At 48.0% G+C, this 14,920-nt stretch overlaps 1 pseudogene; it reads left to right on the top strand.

Moving 5' to 3' along the window:
* Positions 1-9,289: 9,289 nt before the first annotated feature.
* On the top strand, positions 9,290-12,231 carry LOC119333378 (annotated as a pseudogene).
* Positions 12,232-14,920: the final 2,689 nt, after the last annotated feature.

The raw sequence follows: 14,920 nt of genomic DNA, 5'->3' as shown, positions 1-14,920 counted from the left end.
TTCGAGATTCATCTTCTATTGTTATCGTATCAATGCATTTGTTCTTCCAAATCCTAGTGGTGGATCGTTGAAGACCTTCCTCAAGTTTGCGTTATATCTCCCTTAATCCATTCAACGAGAATAAGTAGTATGCCAAATCAGTTGCTTGTCATCAATTTAAATTGGTGAAGGATACGCATAACATAATTCTTATTCTTATTTCCTCGAGATGAATTAATTCCTTCTTCCGGAGTTTGTTCATGAGGAAGAAATTATTGGTTCCAAGTTGTTCATCTTTCTTTTCCGGAGCTCCAAGTTATTTCAATTATATCATTTCAAAGCTCCATCTAATCATTGCAAGGCTTCATCTTGTTCTTTTCAACTTTCCTTTCGTTTCATCATTCTTTTATTACCGGAGTTCTCACAAAGGCTCAACAGAGTGGTTCATTAAGATTTCATTCATTCTCGTATGTTCGTCAAGATTCTTGTTGGAGGAGCTCAAGTATTCTTCATCTTGCATTTAGAAGTGCAATCCCTTCTCCCTTATCTTTTGAGGTGGTAGTATATCATTCTTGATTCATAAGGAGCCTCGAAGTGAAGTTGTTAAGAATGAGATATTTTAAATCCATCAATCTCTTTGTTGGAGTTATCTTGGGTTATATTTCACCTAGAGCCTTCCCTAAGGAATGTTGCTATTGTGGTGCTTATCAATGATCCAAGTTTTCTCCTATCCTCTAGGCGAAAGAAGTGTTCATCTCTCCGTTAATCTCAAGTAAGCAATTGTTCCCGTAAATGACAGAATCTCACCTCTAGTTTTGAGATGTTTTCATAAGCCCACGAGGAGTGTATCATTTGATTGTTGATTCGTCAACAACTCCGTTCAATTTTTCTTTTAAGGATGCCCTCTCAAATTGATTTGAGGTAGAACATGTTGTTTTCTCTCCGTTCTTTTCATTCAATTCTTTCATTTCTTCCAGAGGCATTGTGATGTTGCTCTCTTCATTCCATCATCTCGTTTTGCCAAGATCATGTTCTTTTCCTAGCTTATCCATTTAACCGGAGTGTGGTGTTCTCTTTTCAAGTTCTTTTCATCTTATCAAGTTCTCCTTCTCTTTTCTCCTGGAGTGGTTTCAAAGCCTAACTTCTCCATCGAGCTCTTGGTTCTCGTCGTATTCCTTGTTGCTCTTGTCCAACGGACTGTTTGCAATCTCGTTCATCTCCATTGTATTCTTTCTTTCAATTTGTTCAACCTCTCAAGTTCATGGTTTCACTCGTTTGTCAAAGAAGCAATTGTTTTACCTCTTCCTCTTCCGCTTCTCTCCGGTGCCATCCTTAGATCTCGGGACGAGATCTCTTGTAAGTGGGGGAGTGTTGTGACGACCCGAGACCGACGCTCCAGAAGCCTTCCAGTTATTTCGTTGTTGCTGTGTGTTTTATTTAATTGTTGCATTCATCATGTCATCATTTGCATTGCATCGGCACTCCGTTGCCATCATGTTTTCAAAACTTGCATCCGTTCGTGGTTGCCGCTTCTTCCTTGTCTCTGCTAGACCGTTCTCTTCTCTCTTGTCTTCTCCGTGGCAATGTTGTCATACCGTTTGTCTTCCTTGATGATTCTCAGTCCAACCACACAGTTGACCTCGTCTGCCTAACCCCTCTTCGCACTGTGCATCGACCCCTCGCGTGACGCCCGAAAGTTGTCCCGAACCCAACCCGGGCAACCGTGACCGATGGATCCGGATCATCCCCAAACATCCCTAAAATATCTTTGGTTCTTTGTTAGACTCTCCTAGCCTATTTTCCCGAGCCGTCCGATTACGATCGGAGGGTCCAGCTAACCCCTCCCCCTAATCCAACCTACCTATATAATAGCCTAACCCTAGAACCTAGGATGTCCCATCCATCCCCTCACCCGCCGCCGCCACTCTTCTCACCATCTACATCGGGATCTCCGTCTTCACTCGCAGCCGCCAGCTTCCCTCCTCGATTTCCATGCTAAACCAATCCATCGATCCACCCCAACCTGATGGCTCCGATAACCTCCCTGGATTTTCGCCGTCGCAACCATCCATCCATCTAGTGTCGCGCCTCCACACTTCATGCCCGAGGAGCCCCATGTCGAGCTCCTCCTCCCTGCCTTCGCCCGAGCACCTCCTGCTTCTCCTCGTCGCCCTCAACCCCGCCTCGACTCGCCGGAGAGCCGTCGGCCTTGGAGACCACCGCGACAAGACCAGGCCCTCCCCCGTGCTTCTTCCTCACCTCCCTCCGGATCTCGCTCTCTCCCTCGCCTCACCTCTCTACCTCTTTGTCTCCAGAGACACGAACGAGCATAGTTTAACATGGGGTAGAATAATCTTTATATGTAAATGGGGTAGAAAAATGCATAGTTTAACATGGTGGCATTACTTTGCATGTTTAACAACTCTAAAATATGGTTTAGGGCAAAACAGTACCAAATCTAAAATATGCATATGGGGATTTTCCGGAATTGTTGTTTGTTGTTTCTGGCCTCATTTAAACTTGCCTAGATGGGTAGTTTTATTATGCTTCACCCCTTGCCATGTTTAATAACATTTAATATTGTTAGGTACATAAACGAGAGCAAACTAAATAATTCGAATGTGGTGTTTCGTCAATACGCAACTCGTTGCATATTGAGCTCCACTTAACTTGTAGTATTGTTTGTTGCACTTTGCCATGCCATGCCCCATTAAACCGGACATGCATCATACTTGATTGTGCATCATGCCATGATTATGCTTGTTGGTTTACCATGTTGTTTGCTTCTTTCCGGTGTTGCTTCTTCTTGATAGTTCCGGTATCGTTGCGATGGTGAGGATTCGTTCGACTATGTTGGTTCGTCTTCTTCATGGATTCGATCTTCTTTCTAGCGGGATTTCACGCAAGATGACCGTCATCTTGGATCTCACTACTATCTTTGTTATGCTAGTTGTCTCGATGCTATCGCTATGTCGCGCTACCTACCACTTGTTTATCAAGCCTCCCCATATGCCATGAAACAGCCTCTAACCTTTTTCCACCATCCTAGCAGACCGTTGTTTGACTATGTTACCGCTTTGCTCAGCCCCTCTTATAGCGTTGCTAGTTGCAGGTTGTTCCATGTTGGGTCATGGATATCATGGGATATCACAATATATTTTACTTAATTAATGCATCTATATACTTGGTAAAGGGTGGAAGGCTCGGCCTTTTGCCTGGTGTTTTGTTCCACTCTTGCCGCCTTAGTTTCCATCATACCGGTGTCAGGTTCCTTGATTTTGCATCCCTAACAACGATGAGGGTTTATGGGCCCCTCTTGACAGTTCGCTTTGAATAAAACTCTTCCAGCAAGGCCCAACATTGGTTTTATCATTTGCCTAATAAGAACTAAAACTTGCATAGGGACCCGCCGGCACCCGAGATCTCTTAATCAACCCCCCGGGCCAGTGCTCCTCATGAGTGTTGGTCCACCTACCTAGCAGTCGGCGGTGCCGCCTCGGGGAAACTTGATGGTATTTTGGCTACCGTCCACTTAGCATAGACGGTGTTGTCCTGAGAACGAGATACGCGCGGCTCCTATCGGGGTATCGACGCACCGGGTGGTCTTGCTGGTTTTGTTTTACCATTATCAAAATGTCTTCTGCACCGGGATCCCGAGTTTGGTCGGATGTCCCGCGATGGAGGATTGTCTCCGCGGATCGTGAGCTTGTCATGGGCTAAGTTGGGACACCCTTGCAAGGTTTAAACTTTCAAGAGCCGTGCCCGCGGTTATGTGGTAGATGGGAATTTGTTAATATCCGGTTGTAGTGGACTTGAACTAAACTCAATTAAAATACACCAACCGCGTGTGTAACCGTGACTGTCTCTTTTCGGGTGCGTTCGAGAAGAGAATACGTTTGGGTTATGTTTGACATTAAGTACTTTAGGATCACTTCTTGATCATTACTAGTTTGCGACCGTTGCGTAGTTTCTCATCTTATTCTTGTACTTGTAAGTTAGCCATCATACAACGCTTAGCCGCTTGTTGCAGCCTCACCACTTATCCATTCCGTATCCATTAAGCTTTGCTAGTCTTGATACCCATGGTAATGGGATTGTTGAGTCCTTGTGGCTCACAGATTACTACAACAACAGTTGCAGGTACAGGTAAGGCGATAATCTGATGTGAGAGCGATGCTTGCTTGTGTTGGAGTTCTTCTACTTCTTCTTCGATCAAGGGATAGGTTCCGGGTCGGGGAGCCTGGGATTAGCAGGGTGGATGTCGTTCTTCTTTTTCGTTTGATTTCATCCGTAGTCGGATCATGTATGATGATTGCTATGTATTGATGAACTGTTGTATTGATGTTGTAGCTTGTGGCGAGTGTAAGCCTTTATCTTGTATTCTCATCTATTCAGTACATGGTATGTTGTAATGATATCCACCTTGCTAAGCGCTTGAAATGCGGTTGTGCCCCAATCATGAATTCATCACGTGATTGGGATAGAATCGCATCTTGGGCGCTATAGAGGCCCAGCGAATTGCCAATCGGTTGAACTGTCGGCTGGGATCCTTCCCCACAACTTACCTCGGCATGCCGATTAGTGACACCCGTCTACAGGAGAAAGACTTCCCCCAATTATTTCCAAGCTCCAACCTCGGATGGAGCCTTGGCAAGGGAGGTGGCTCTCTAAGGCCACTCGAGTGGTTCTGATGAACTCCTCCCTTATTAGCCTCTTGATGTACGTTATGGGATTCTATAGTTTACATGAATCCCTTCATCGCGAGGTCACCAAACTCCTCTCCAGATTCTTCTGGGCTGGAGAGGGTGATAAACAGAAATACCACATGGTTAAGTGGTCTGAGATTTGCAAGCCTAAGGATAAGGGCAGCCTCGGGGTCATCTCATCTAAGTGGATGAATATTGCCCTCCTCTCCAAATGGCTTTGGCGCATTCAGACCGGCGAAGGTGGACTATGGCTAAAGATTATCCGCGCAAAGTACCTGCAAGGGCAACCTCTGGCATTCGCTTCTAGATCTAGAGGGTCCCAATTTTGGCAATCGGTGATCCAACTGATGTTGGTCCTACGTATTGGGACCTCCATTAAGGTGGGTACTGGCTCTGGCACCCTCTTCTGGCTGGATAGATGGTCCGGGACTAGACCTTTTGCAGAGCGATTCTTCACCTTATTCTCTATATGTAGCAGCCCACAACTTACGGTGGGCATGGCATTGGCTGACATGGGCTCTATTGCCTTCTGGTGTACCTTTGGGCGGTGGAACACGCACAATGGGAGGAGTTGGTCGAGTGTATTGCTCTACACACCCCTTCCCTCGAGCCCGATTCCCTGACCTGGCGCCTTGAGCCCAATGGCAGGTTCTCTACAAGGTCCCTATACCAGGCGATTGTGCCCACTCCTAAGCCTATTGAGCTTTCAGTGATTTGGGAGATCAAGCTCCCCTTGAAAATCCGCATTCCTTTGGCAATGGATTCGAGGACGTCTGCCTTTGGGCACGGAGATGCGTAAGCGTAATGGCCCCGAGGACGGCCTCTGTCCCATTTGCATTGTACCGGAAGACTCCAACCACATTTTCTTCCGGTGCCCTGCGGCGCAATTCCTCTGGAGTTGCTTCCAGGAGGTTGTTGGTGGCGTTTGGTGCCATGACGACCTTCTGGATTTGTTTGGGGAAATCCTTAGGCTCCCCATCTCTAGACGTGCCCCCATCTGGGTGGCTATGGGTACCCTTGCATGGACCCTCTGGAGCATCCGCAATAAATTAGTCATCGAATGCGTGATCCCTTGCCGTGTGACTGACGCAATCTACAAAATGTGTGGCTTCTTACAGCTATGGAGACTGCTTAGCAAGCGGCGTGATCAGGACGTCATCGACACCATCATCTCAGGTCTCCGCTCCTCGGCCTCGGCGTTAGCTCCACCACCGCCGCCACCCCCTCCCGAGCCAGATTAGCTCCTGTTTTCTTTTTGTTTGGGGCTTGTTTTGCTGTGCCCCTAGCAATTATTTGAGACTTGCTTGTACCTGAACCTATCTTGACTTGTTGGATGCTTGGTGCTGTTGCTTTATAATATAAAGCAGGAGGAAACCCTTTTTCGTAAAAAAGGATCACTTGCACAAATATCTCATGACAACCTGCCAATCAAGGATGTAAACATCTGCCCCATTTGTGCTCAGTTGATCTCACTTGTTGCATTAAAAATGCAGAATGTAGCTTTCAAAGTGCTCTGCAAGATACCTACACTGTCCTATATGCAATTTCATTTCTTAGTTTCTACCTCGAGGGCATAAACTATAACGACTTCACGAAGTGCTTCTCTCTTGTAAAGTTATCTTTAAGGACTGCAACATTTCAACTTTATCTAATATTCGAATTTCAATCTTATAACTGGCATGTGAAAAAATCTGGTCATGACTTAGAGGTCTGCCTATTTTTTTGTTGACCTGGGTTTCTTATGATCTCTTTATGTCCAGCCATATCTTTATGCAAGAAATTATCATACTAAATTTTCCTGGTACAATCACATGCAATCTGGTAAATATCGAGAATCATTTGCCACTAGTTACTATGTAAATTCTGAAGTCTAATCAAACTAGAACATGGAAACTGGGAAATTGTACTGTTACGTTAAATATCAGTTTTCAAATTAGAAGTGGTTCTCAACCTGTTCTGTATTTGTCTCTACATAATTTGGGTCAGTGCAGTATTAGTCTAATATTGCCAAATTTGTTGTTCTTGCAGAAAATGGAACTTCTTAACCACTTGTTTTAAGAAGCCATATAGATGAGTCTGCCATCTTATTTTAAGTAGCACCAATATGTTAAACATAGAGTTCACTTCTGTATCCTGATGTATCCAAGTTGCATTATTGCACGACAGAGCTGGAGGTACTAATGGGACAAAGACCGGCTCATCCTTACGACAATGGAAAATTCCACCACACACAAGTTGCATTATCTTGTGTCCAATTTTGTCCCTTGCCATGACAAATGATGAGGACCTTCAACTACTTTACTTTGCTCGAATTTTCTTGGCAAGTACTCCCACTGTACACTAATGTAAGACGTTTTTGCAGTTCAAATTGAACTGCAAAAACATCTTATATTACCGAAAAAGGCTTCTGTCCCGCTTTATATATAAAGCAACAACCAAGGATACAACACCTGGATACAACACGCCACCACCACACATGACACACACACCCAAGGCGAGATACGAGGGTGCCGATGCGCCGCAACACTACCCAATCAACCCCAAGCACACTACAAATGAGCCCACTTGGGGCCGATGAGGACCTCCTGAGAACTAGTCACCGAGAAGGGAAGCGGGACAATGATGAAGCATGGACTCCAAGGCGGTGCCTTCAAGAACGGCACGACACTGGATTGTCGCCACCGCCCAATCCCGAAGATCAAGTTTTCACCCGGAGCTACATGAAGGGAAGGGAACACCATGACGGAACCTTCATGAAGGAAGCGACGCCCGCGGCCACTGCCACCTTCGGCCGGAGAGAAAACCGGGCAAGTAATGTACCACAGTGCTCCCCCTTTGCCAAAACTCCACGCTACGCCAAACATCACCAACCATGCCACCCAAGTGACCATGGCTGCCCGACCGCACCCAAGGCGCGTGCTCCGCCCGCGAACACCGCGTCTCCCGCCGCCAGGGCCGCCGCCCTGCATCCAAGCAACCCCGTGAACACCCAAAGGCCTTGGCTCTGGCTTGATCGGCAGCCCCCAACCGACGGAGCAGCCAGCAACCGCCCTGCCTCAAACATCGCCAGAGCTTCACCAGAAGCCACGCCAGTGCTGAAGCAGCTCACCGGCGCGCCGCTGCGCCCGCACCATGGCTGACCCGAAGAAGGCGGCCCGTGCCACCCCACCACGCGAGAGGAAGACCGAGCCCCGCTGCCCCCGCCGCCGGTTGGGCTTCACCCGGCCACGCCCTCTGGCGGCGGCGGCGAGGGAGGAGTAGGGAGGCGGAGTGGAGCTAGAAGAGGGGATCGAGGAGCCCTCCCCAGCCGCCTCGCGGGTGGCGGCGCGGAGGGATAGGGTTCCAACATCTTATATTAGTGTACAGAGGTACCCGCACTGTCCAATATAAGAACAATTTTCAAGCTAACAAAGCTTGAAAAATGTTCTTATATTATGGGACCGAGGGAGTAGTATTTAGGGCATGTATAATGGTGGCATATGGATACATATGCCCCATGACAAAAAGTAGTTTGAGGCATCTATATTTCTTTTTTCTCCCCAATGCAAGCTACCACTAGTGGGCCTCATTAAGAAATGGGAAATAAAGACTCTAGTGCACATGCACTTTTTCTCTTCAAGCACCCGCCTCCTGTAGAGGATCTCGCTTCCCTATCCGAACCTACTTTACTCGATATCCGATCCTACATGACATGTGAGGCATCACCCTGGGGCTATAGTTTGTGTGAACAAACAAGACTTGGCAGGAACCTTCATAGTCTTCTCTCTGACTAGGCAAGCTTCAATCATTTAAATCAACTGCAGTATGACATTCCATGGTTACATAAGGAGACTATATAATTCTTTCTATTATAACTTACTTGCGTTGCATTAGCCAGTGCAACATGTCATGATGCTGATGAATGAAATATGTTATGCAGGAGGCTGTTGGTGTAAGGCTTGGCATAAATATTTCTCCTTATGCAATGTACATTAGAAAGGCTGGGGATATCCGATCGGGTGTGAAATATTGTCTAATGTACATTGCATAAGGAGAAATATTTATGCCAAGCATTACGCCAACAGCCTCCTGCATAACATATTTCATTCATCAGCATCATGACATGTTGCACTGGCTAATGCAACGCAAGTAAGTTATAATAGAAAGAATTATATAGTCTCCTTATGTAACCATGGAATATCATACTGCAGTTGATTTAAATGATTGAAGCTTGCCTAGTCAGAGAGAAGACTATGAAGGTTCCTGCCAAGTCTTGTTTGTTCACACAAACTAAGCATTGTACTGTTCACGCATCGCACCGTTCAGCGTGAGTATACCCGTGTAGTCTGACTATTCCCCATAAGCTCTGGGACAATTTGATGATACACAGTCATATTTCAAGGCGTTTTTACACCTGTTCAGATAAAACTTCGCAGAAAATAATTTATAAATCACAGTATATGCAGGGAGGAAGTAACTGGAATGGGAATAAGCTGTAGGATGATCAATTAAGATGCTGAATGTGAATACTGACGAAGAGTGCCAAAAGGTATGTAGATCACATGTGTGCACAGCTGAAAAGATTGTTCATTGATGCCTGTTAAGTTATCATACAAGCTTGGGAAAGACAAGGGAACAACTATTTAAATAAGACGACTCGATGTAGTCATGGCATGATTAGCACACAGGCAGATTCCGGGGAAACATCATGCCAAGCCAAAGCATGGGGGTGCCATACAGACCCACTCAGCTATATAACTAAGAGCTTAACAGACCACAACTCACATCGCCGCCTCAAGGCGTCTTCTTCGTGTTCCAGTTCCACCAACAATTAGCCAAATGGCGTCCAGCAACCAAGTAGCATCCCACAATCCAGAGCAACCAGATAAGCAAAGTCTGGCCAGCCCGCCCGGCAGCAACAAGCCTTCAACAGAGTACCAGCTGAAGACACGGCTTCTACTGCTGGCCACTCTGGTTGTGACCGTGACGTATGCAGCGGGGCTCAACCTGCCAGGGGTGGGGGTCTGGCAGGACACACAGGATGGACACTTCGCAGGCGACCCGATCCTTCCGGACACGCACTACCACCGGTACCTTGCGTTCTACTACTGCAACGCGACTGCATTCGAGGCGTCACTTGTGGCCTGCCTCCTTCTCCTTGTTCTTGATGAGGCGAAGGACAACAGTGTCTGCGCAACTGTGCTGCGGGCGGTCATGGTGCTCGATTTACTTGGCCTCATGGGGGCCTATGCTGCTGGAAGCTGCCGGGATGCTTTTACAACCATCTACTCCTCAGTGTTAGTCTCTTCCGTCTTCGCCTACATCATATATGTCTTTGTAACATACGCCTTCCAGTGGGCATTTCCCAAGAGTACATATGCCTTCCGGTGGGCATTCCCCAAGAGTACAGAAGGCAAGGCTCCTGAGAAGCAAGACAAGGATCCTGAGAAGCAAGACAACGATCCTGAGAAGCAAGACAAGGATCCTGATGGACACAGGCGTGAAGAGGAGCACAACTGCACAAGGTCTTGATGCTACTTGCAACATTCGCGGTTACCATCACATACGTGGCCGGACTGGGCCCACCTGGTGGATTCTGGAGCAACAGCCAGGACGGCCACCGTGTGAGCGACCCAATTATGCAGGACCACAACTCCAGCCGGTACCAGGCATTCTTCGTGTGCAATAGCACTGCACTTGTTGCGTCCTTGCTCATCATCGTGCTGCTCCTGGACAAGAAGCTGAGCAAGAACTTTTCTGTAAGGTCTGTTGCACTGTATGGTTTCATAGCGGTGGAGCTCATCGGCCTTGTGGGGGGCTATGCTGCAGGGAGCTGCAGGGAAGCTGATAATACCATATATGTCGTTTTTCTGGCTGGTGCAGTTCTTGCATACATATTTCTACAGCTGGCTATTACTAAAGCCATGAAAAAGAAGGACAGATGGTGCCATACACAACTCACAACCATACGTGATTCTACTTGGCTGAAGAAAATAAAAGGCATGTTTGCTCCTAGTCCTGCAAGTTCTAGCACTAGCAGGTACGCAACCACGTATTGTTATTCCTTGGAAATTATCATTGGCCCATATAATCCAATTCTAGGATACAATTTTAACTCAGTATATCTATGCAATTACCAGCAATACAGGAGCTGACAAAGTACTGGAAAAGAATCACTCTCTTGTCATGTTGCTCGCTACTCTTGTGGTGAGCATGACTTATCAAGCTGGATTAGAGCCACCAGGCGGCCTTTGGCCAGATGAGCAGGATGGACATAAGGGTGGTGAACCAGTACTCCTCACAACTCATCCTACTGGGTACAAGGTGTTCTTCTATAGCAACTCAGCCGCCTTCGTGGCATCCTTAGTCGTCATCATAATGGTCCAGAGTATATTTCTACTTCAGCGCCATACATTGCATGCAGCCATGCTACTGGATTTGTTTGGCCTCATAACAGCATACGCTGCAGGGAGCAATAGGGATCCAAGCACCTCCATCTATGTTGTCGCCTTGGCAGGTGTTGTCCTTGTGTATGTGGTGATTCATATAGTATTCTTCACGTTAGAAAGCATGTGGGAAGCCACCAAAATCCCGATAAGTTGGATAGGAGGCGCGAGATGTTACTGTTGCTTGCGATCTTGGCTGCAACACTCACTTACCAAGCTGGCCTGACCCCACCAGGTGGCTTCTGGTCAGCTGATGACAAGTTTGGTCATCATGCAGGATTTCCAGTCCTCCTTGTGATAACTACCGTCGTCGTTACAATGCATTCTTCTACTGCAATGCAGCAAGTTTCATGGCATCTGTGACTCTCATAGTTCTTGTGAACCCCACCCTATACAAGCCGGGCATACGGTGTTATGCACTCTATGTATGCATGGTGGTGGGCATGTTTGGCCTCATGGGAGCCTATGCTGCTGGAAGCTCCCGACATGTACGAACCTCCATCTATGTGTTAACTTTAGTTGCTGCGGTATTCACCTTTCTCACCGTTCAGGTGGTTATTTTATGGATACCAAAAAACTGGAGCAATAAGCAGTCATCTACCTACTCTGGTACAGTACATGGGTCCTCTGAGCAAGAAAGCATCATCAGTGAGTCTTCTGAACTGGTAGCCCATGACACAGGAACAGAAAAAAAGGACCTTCGTGAGTACTTGGCTGCAAGTGTAACATACCAGACTGGTCTAAAACCACCAGGTGGTCTCTGGCAGGACAACAACAACAACGGACATACTGGAGGCAACTCAATCCTCCATGACATCGACAAAGGCCGTTACCGTGCTTTCTTCTATAGCAACTCCACTTCATTTATGGCTTCTATTGTCGTCATTGTCTTGCTACTTCCACGGAACAGCAACAATTGGCCACTGTGGCCAATGCATACTGCCATTTTGCTAGACATGGTAGGCCTCCTTGGGGCCTACGCAGCGGGCAGTACAAGAGAGTGGGAGATGTCAAGGAATGTCATTGCTCTGGTCATTCCTGTGCTGATCTATATTGCAGCCATACGCAGCAGTATCATTGTTCCGCAACAAGGGCCGATGTGGCAGCGGAAATTCTCATGAACCACCCCAATGATCAAGAAAGCTTAGGCTTACCGAAAAAGGGTTTCCCCCCACTTTGTATTCCAAAGCAACCAACACCGAGTACAGATAACGCTGTGGCGAGCAGCACAACACACCAAGAGAAAAAGAAGAAGAAACAAATGCCAACGACGGCAGCTTGGCAAAGCGCGGATGACCCGCCACCGCGGCGCCCACCGGAAACAAAACACCACAGACCGAGGCTCCGATCCGCCGCGTACTAAGCAGCACCTCCAAGAAGGGATGCGACACCGCCGACGCTGCTGCCCGGACGAGTCCTCGGGTTTCCCCGGGCACGCGGAGGGAGGTGGGGGTGGATACCACCGACACCCTCCAGGGAGGAATGGTGGCACCCGCAGGTGTCACCGCGTCGGGGCCGAAGCCGGCAGGGATTTCTCCCGCATTCCAACCCCAACCGCCCAACCGAACAGAACCGACCGCCCAACCGTCGCCCATCACCATGCGCCAACGCAGTAGCGCCGCCACCCACGCCGCCTCACTACGAACACCACCACGAGGCCAAGAGGACCGAAGAGAAGCTCACCACGACGGGAGCAGCAACATCGACGCCGAGCGGGAGGGAACCACCTCCACCGCCGTCGTGCGGGAGGCCCGTGCCTCCGGCACCGTCGCGGTAGCCGTCCGGACGCGGCAGCGGGGCATGCCGGGCCACCCCTGGCCCAGCCAGGCCCGAAGCGGACCCGTTAAGCCCCGCCGGCCGCGATGCAGCAGGCCGGCGTCGTCGCCGCCGGCACCCAGCCACGCGTCGCATCTCCCCCGCCTCCCAGAAGCCACACCGAAGCCATCCCCGCCGCCAGCCCGCAAGGCCCAGATCTGGGCCGAGCGGACGACGCCAGATCCCGCCGCCGCATCGCCCCGCCGCCACCCAGTAGCTCGCCTGCATGCGCCACGGAGCCCCGCCGCCGCCTAGATGCACCCCCCGGAGCCGCTCCGCCCGCGTCGGAGAGCGACCGGGAGGGAAAGGGCCAGGAGGCCACCGCCACCAGCAGCCCCAGGGCCAAGCCGGCCGCGGGCACCGGCGACGAGAAGGAAGAAGGAAGGGGGGAGCCTGGAGGGAGGAGGCCCGATGCGCGGCCGGTCGCCCGCAGCGGGGCGACGCGGTCGCGGGAGAGAAGGGGGGAGCGGGGGGTCTTCCAAAAGCTTAGGCTTCGCACAATTCTTTATCTGGCTTTCAATCTTTTTGAACTGCAAGTGCTGTATGTATTTCAAGATATTCAGTTTATTGTTCACATGTACTTTGCAAACAATATATATTGGGGATGTCTATAAATTATCATGTTTTTTTACTTTTGTACAAATAAGGTAAAATAATATACTTTCAAGATTGAACATTTCCAACAAGTGTATACAATTATTGAGTATTGAACATATTGTCAAACAATAAAAATTGGTAATGTGCAGCTTCGGTTTCGAGCTTTTTCATTGGTCCCAGCAATACTGGCAGACCTACCATAGCAGTGCATTTTGTTTGGAGGAATTAGTGGTAGGAATGGGAGTTTGAGGGGTATGAGGCATATAATCCATTGTTTGTGTGTGCGGGTGGGGTGGGGAGGGGGGGGGGGCGGTAATTCATGCGGGATAGAGATGAGAAAATAACTTCATCTCATATTCCCACTACTGATTCCCACCACACACCGAACATGGGTTTGAAACTAAAAATCAACTTCACAAGCCTAACCCCCAACAACTTTTCAAGCCTAAACTCCCATTCCCTTTCCCTAGTATTGCCAAACACGATCTAGGGGCGAGCAGGGGAGGCCGCCCTGGGCCTCTCGTGGAGGAGCACCCCCATCCCCCCTCCCTATCTATCCTTCAGCGCAGCACCATGGGGTACAGTAAAAGTTCGCCCCGGCAAACCTCAAATCCCCTAGGTCCACCACTGGCAATACTGGTATCTTTATGGCCTTCTGTCACAATGGCAGCATTACTTACTTCACTTTATCTGTTTCATTTGGTGTAAATAAACTATTGTTCTTTGTTCAGTTTAATTCAGCGTGGCCCTCTTGTCCCTTTACTTCCATTTGATGTAATTGTTTTTTGTTCAGTTTAATTCAGCATGATCCTCCTGTCCCCTAATGCTTGGCAGAAAATGAAGTTCATCTCTTAGTTGGCCAACATAAGCACTCAATCAAAAGTCATATAGTGAATTCAGAGGACTTCACCTAATCCAATGGTAAGGAAAATTTGCCCAAATATGAAATAAAGGATCCTTGAAGAAGGAAATTAAGATCTGGCACCCAGTTGAACGGGCCTGATGAACTAGAATCACATAAGGCAACTTGTAGTGACTCAGCACTCTATAATATGAAAACATATTATATTTGTCCAATTCTGTCGTAATCTTACCAGAGATATAAAGTGAGACCTAGTTTAATCATCCTACTGCTCTTTTAATTGATCTCACCTTAATTTAGTCCTGTTCATTCGCAGTTACGTTTGTAGCCTTCATATGAATCATATGTGATGTGACGAGCCAATAATGATGGCGTAATCGATCATGATGGGAAATCTAAAGGCTAATCCGCCACCTATCATGATTAGTTCTTAACCTCTGTCCGATCTTCAAAAATTGCATCAAGTCATAAGAACTGCTGAACACAGCCAGTTTTAGTTTTATTGTACCTTCTGTCATTTCACAAATATTTAAATA

Source organism: Triticum dicoccoides, chromosome 7A, assembly GCF_002162155.2.
Source record: "Triticum dicoccoides isolate Atlit2015 ecotype Zavitan chromosome 7A, WEW_v2.0, whole genome shotgun sequence".
Taxonomy (NCBI): domain Eukaryota; kingdom Viridiplantae; phylum Streptophyta; class Magnoliopsida; order Poales; family Poaceae; genus Triticum; species Triticum dicoccoides.
The sequence above is the reverse complement of the archived record's forward strand: the minus strand, read 5'-3'. Positions and strand labels throughout refer to the sequence as shown.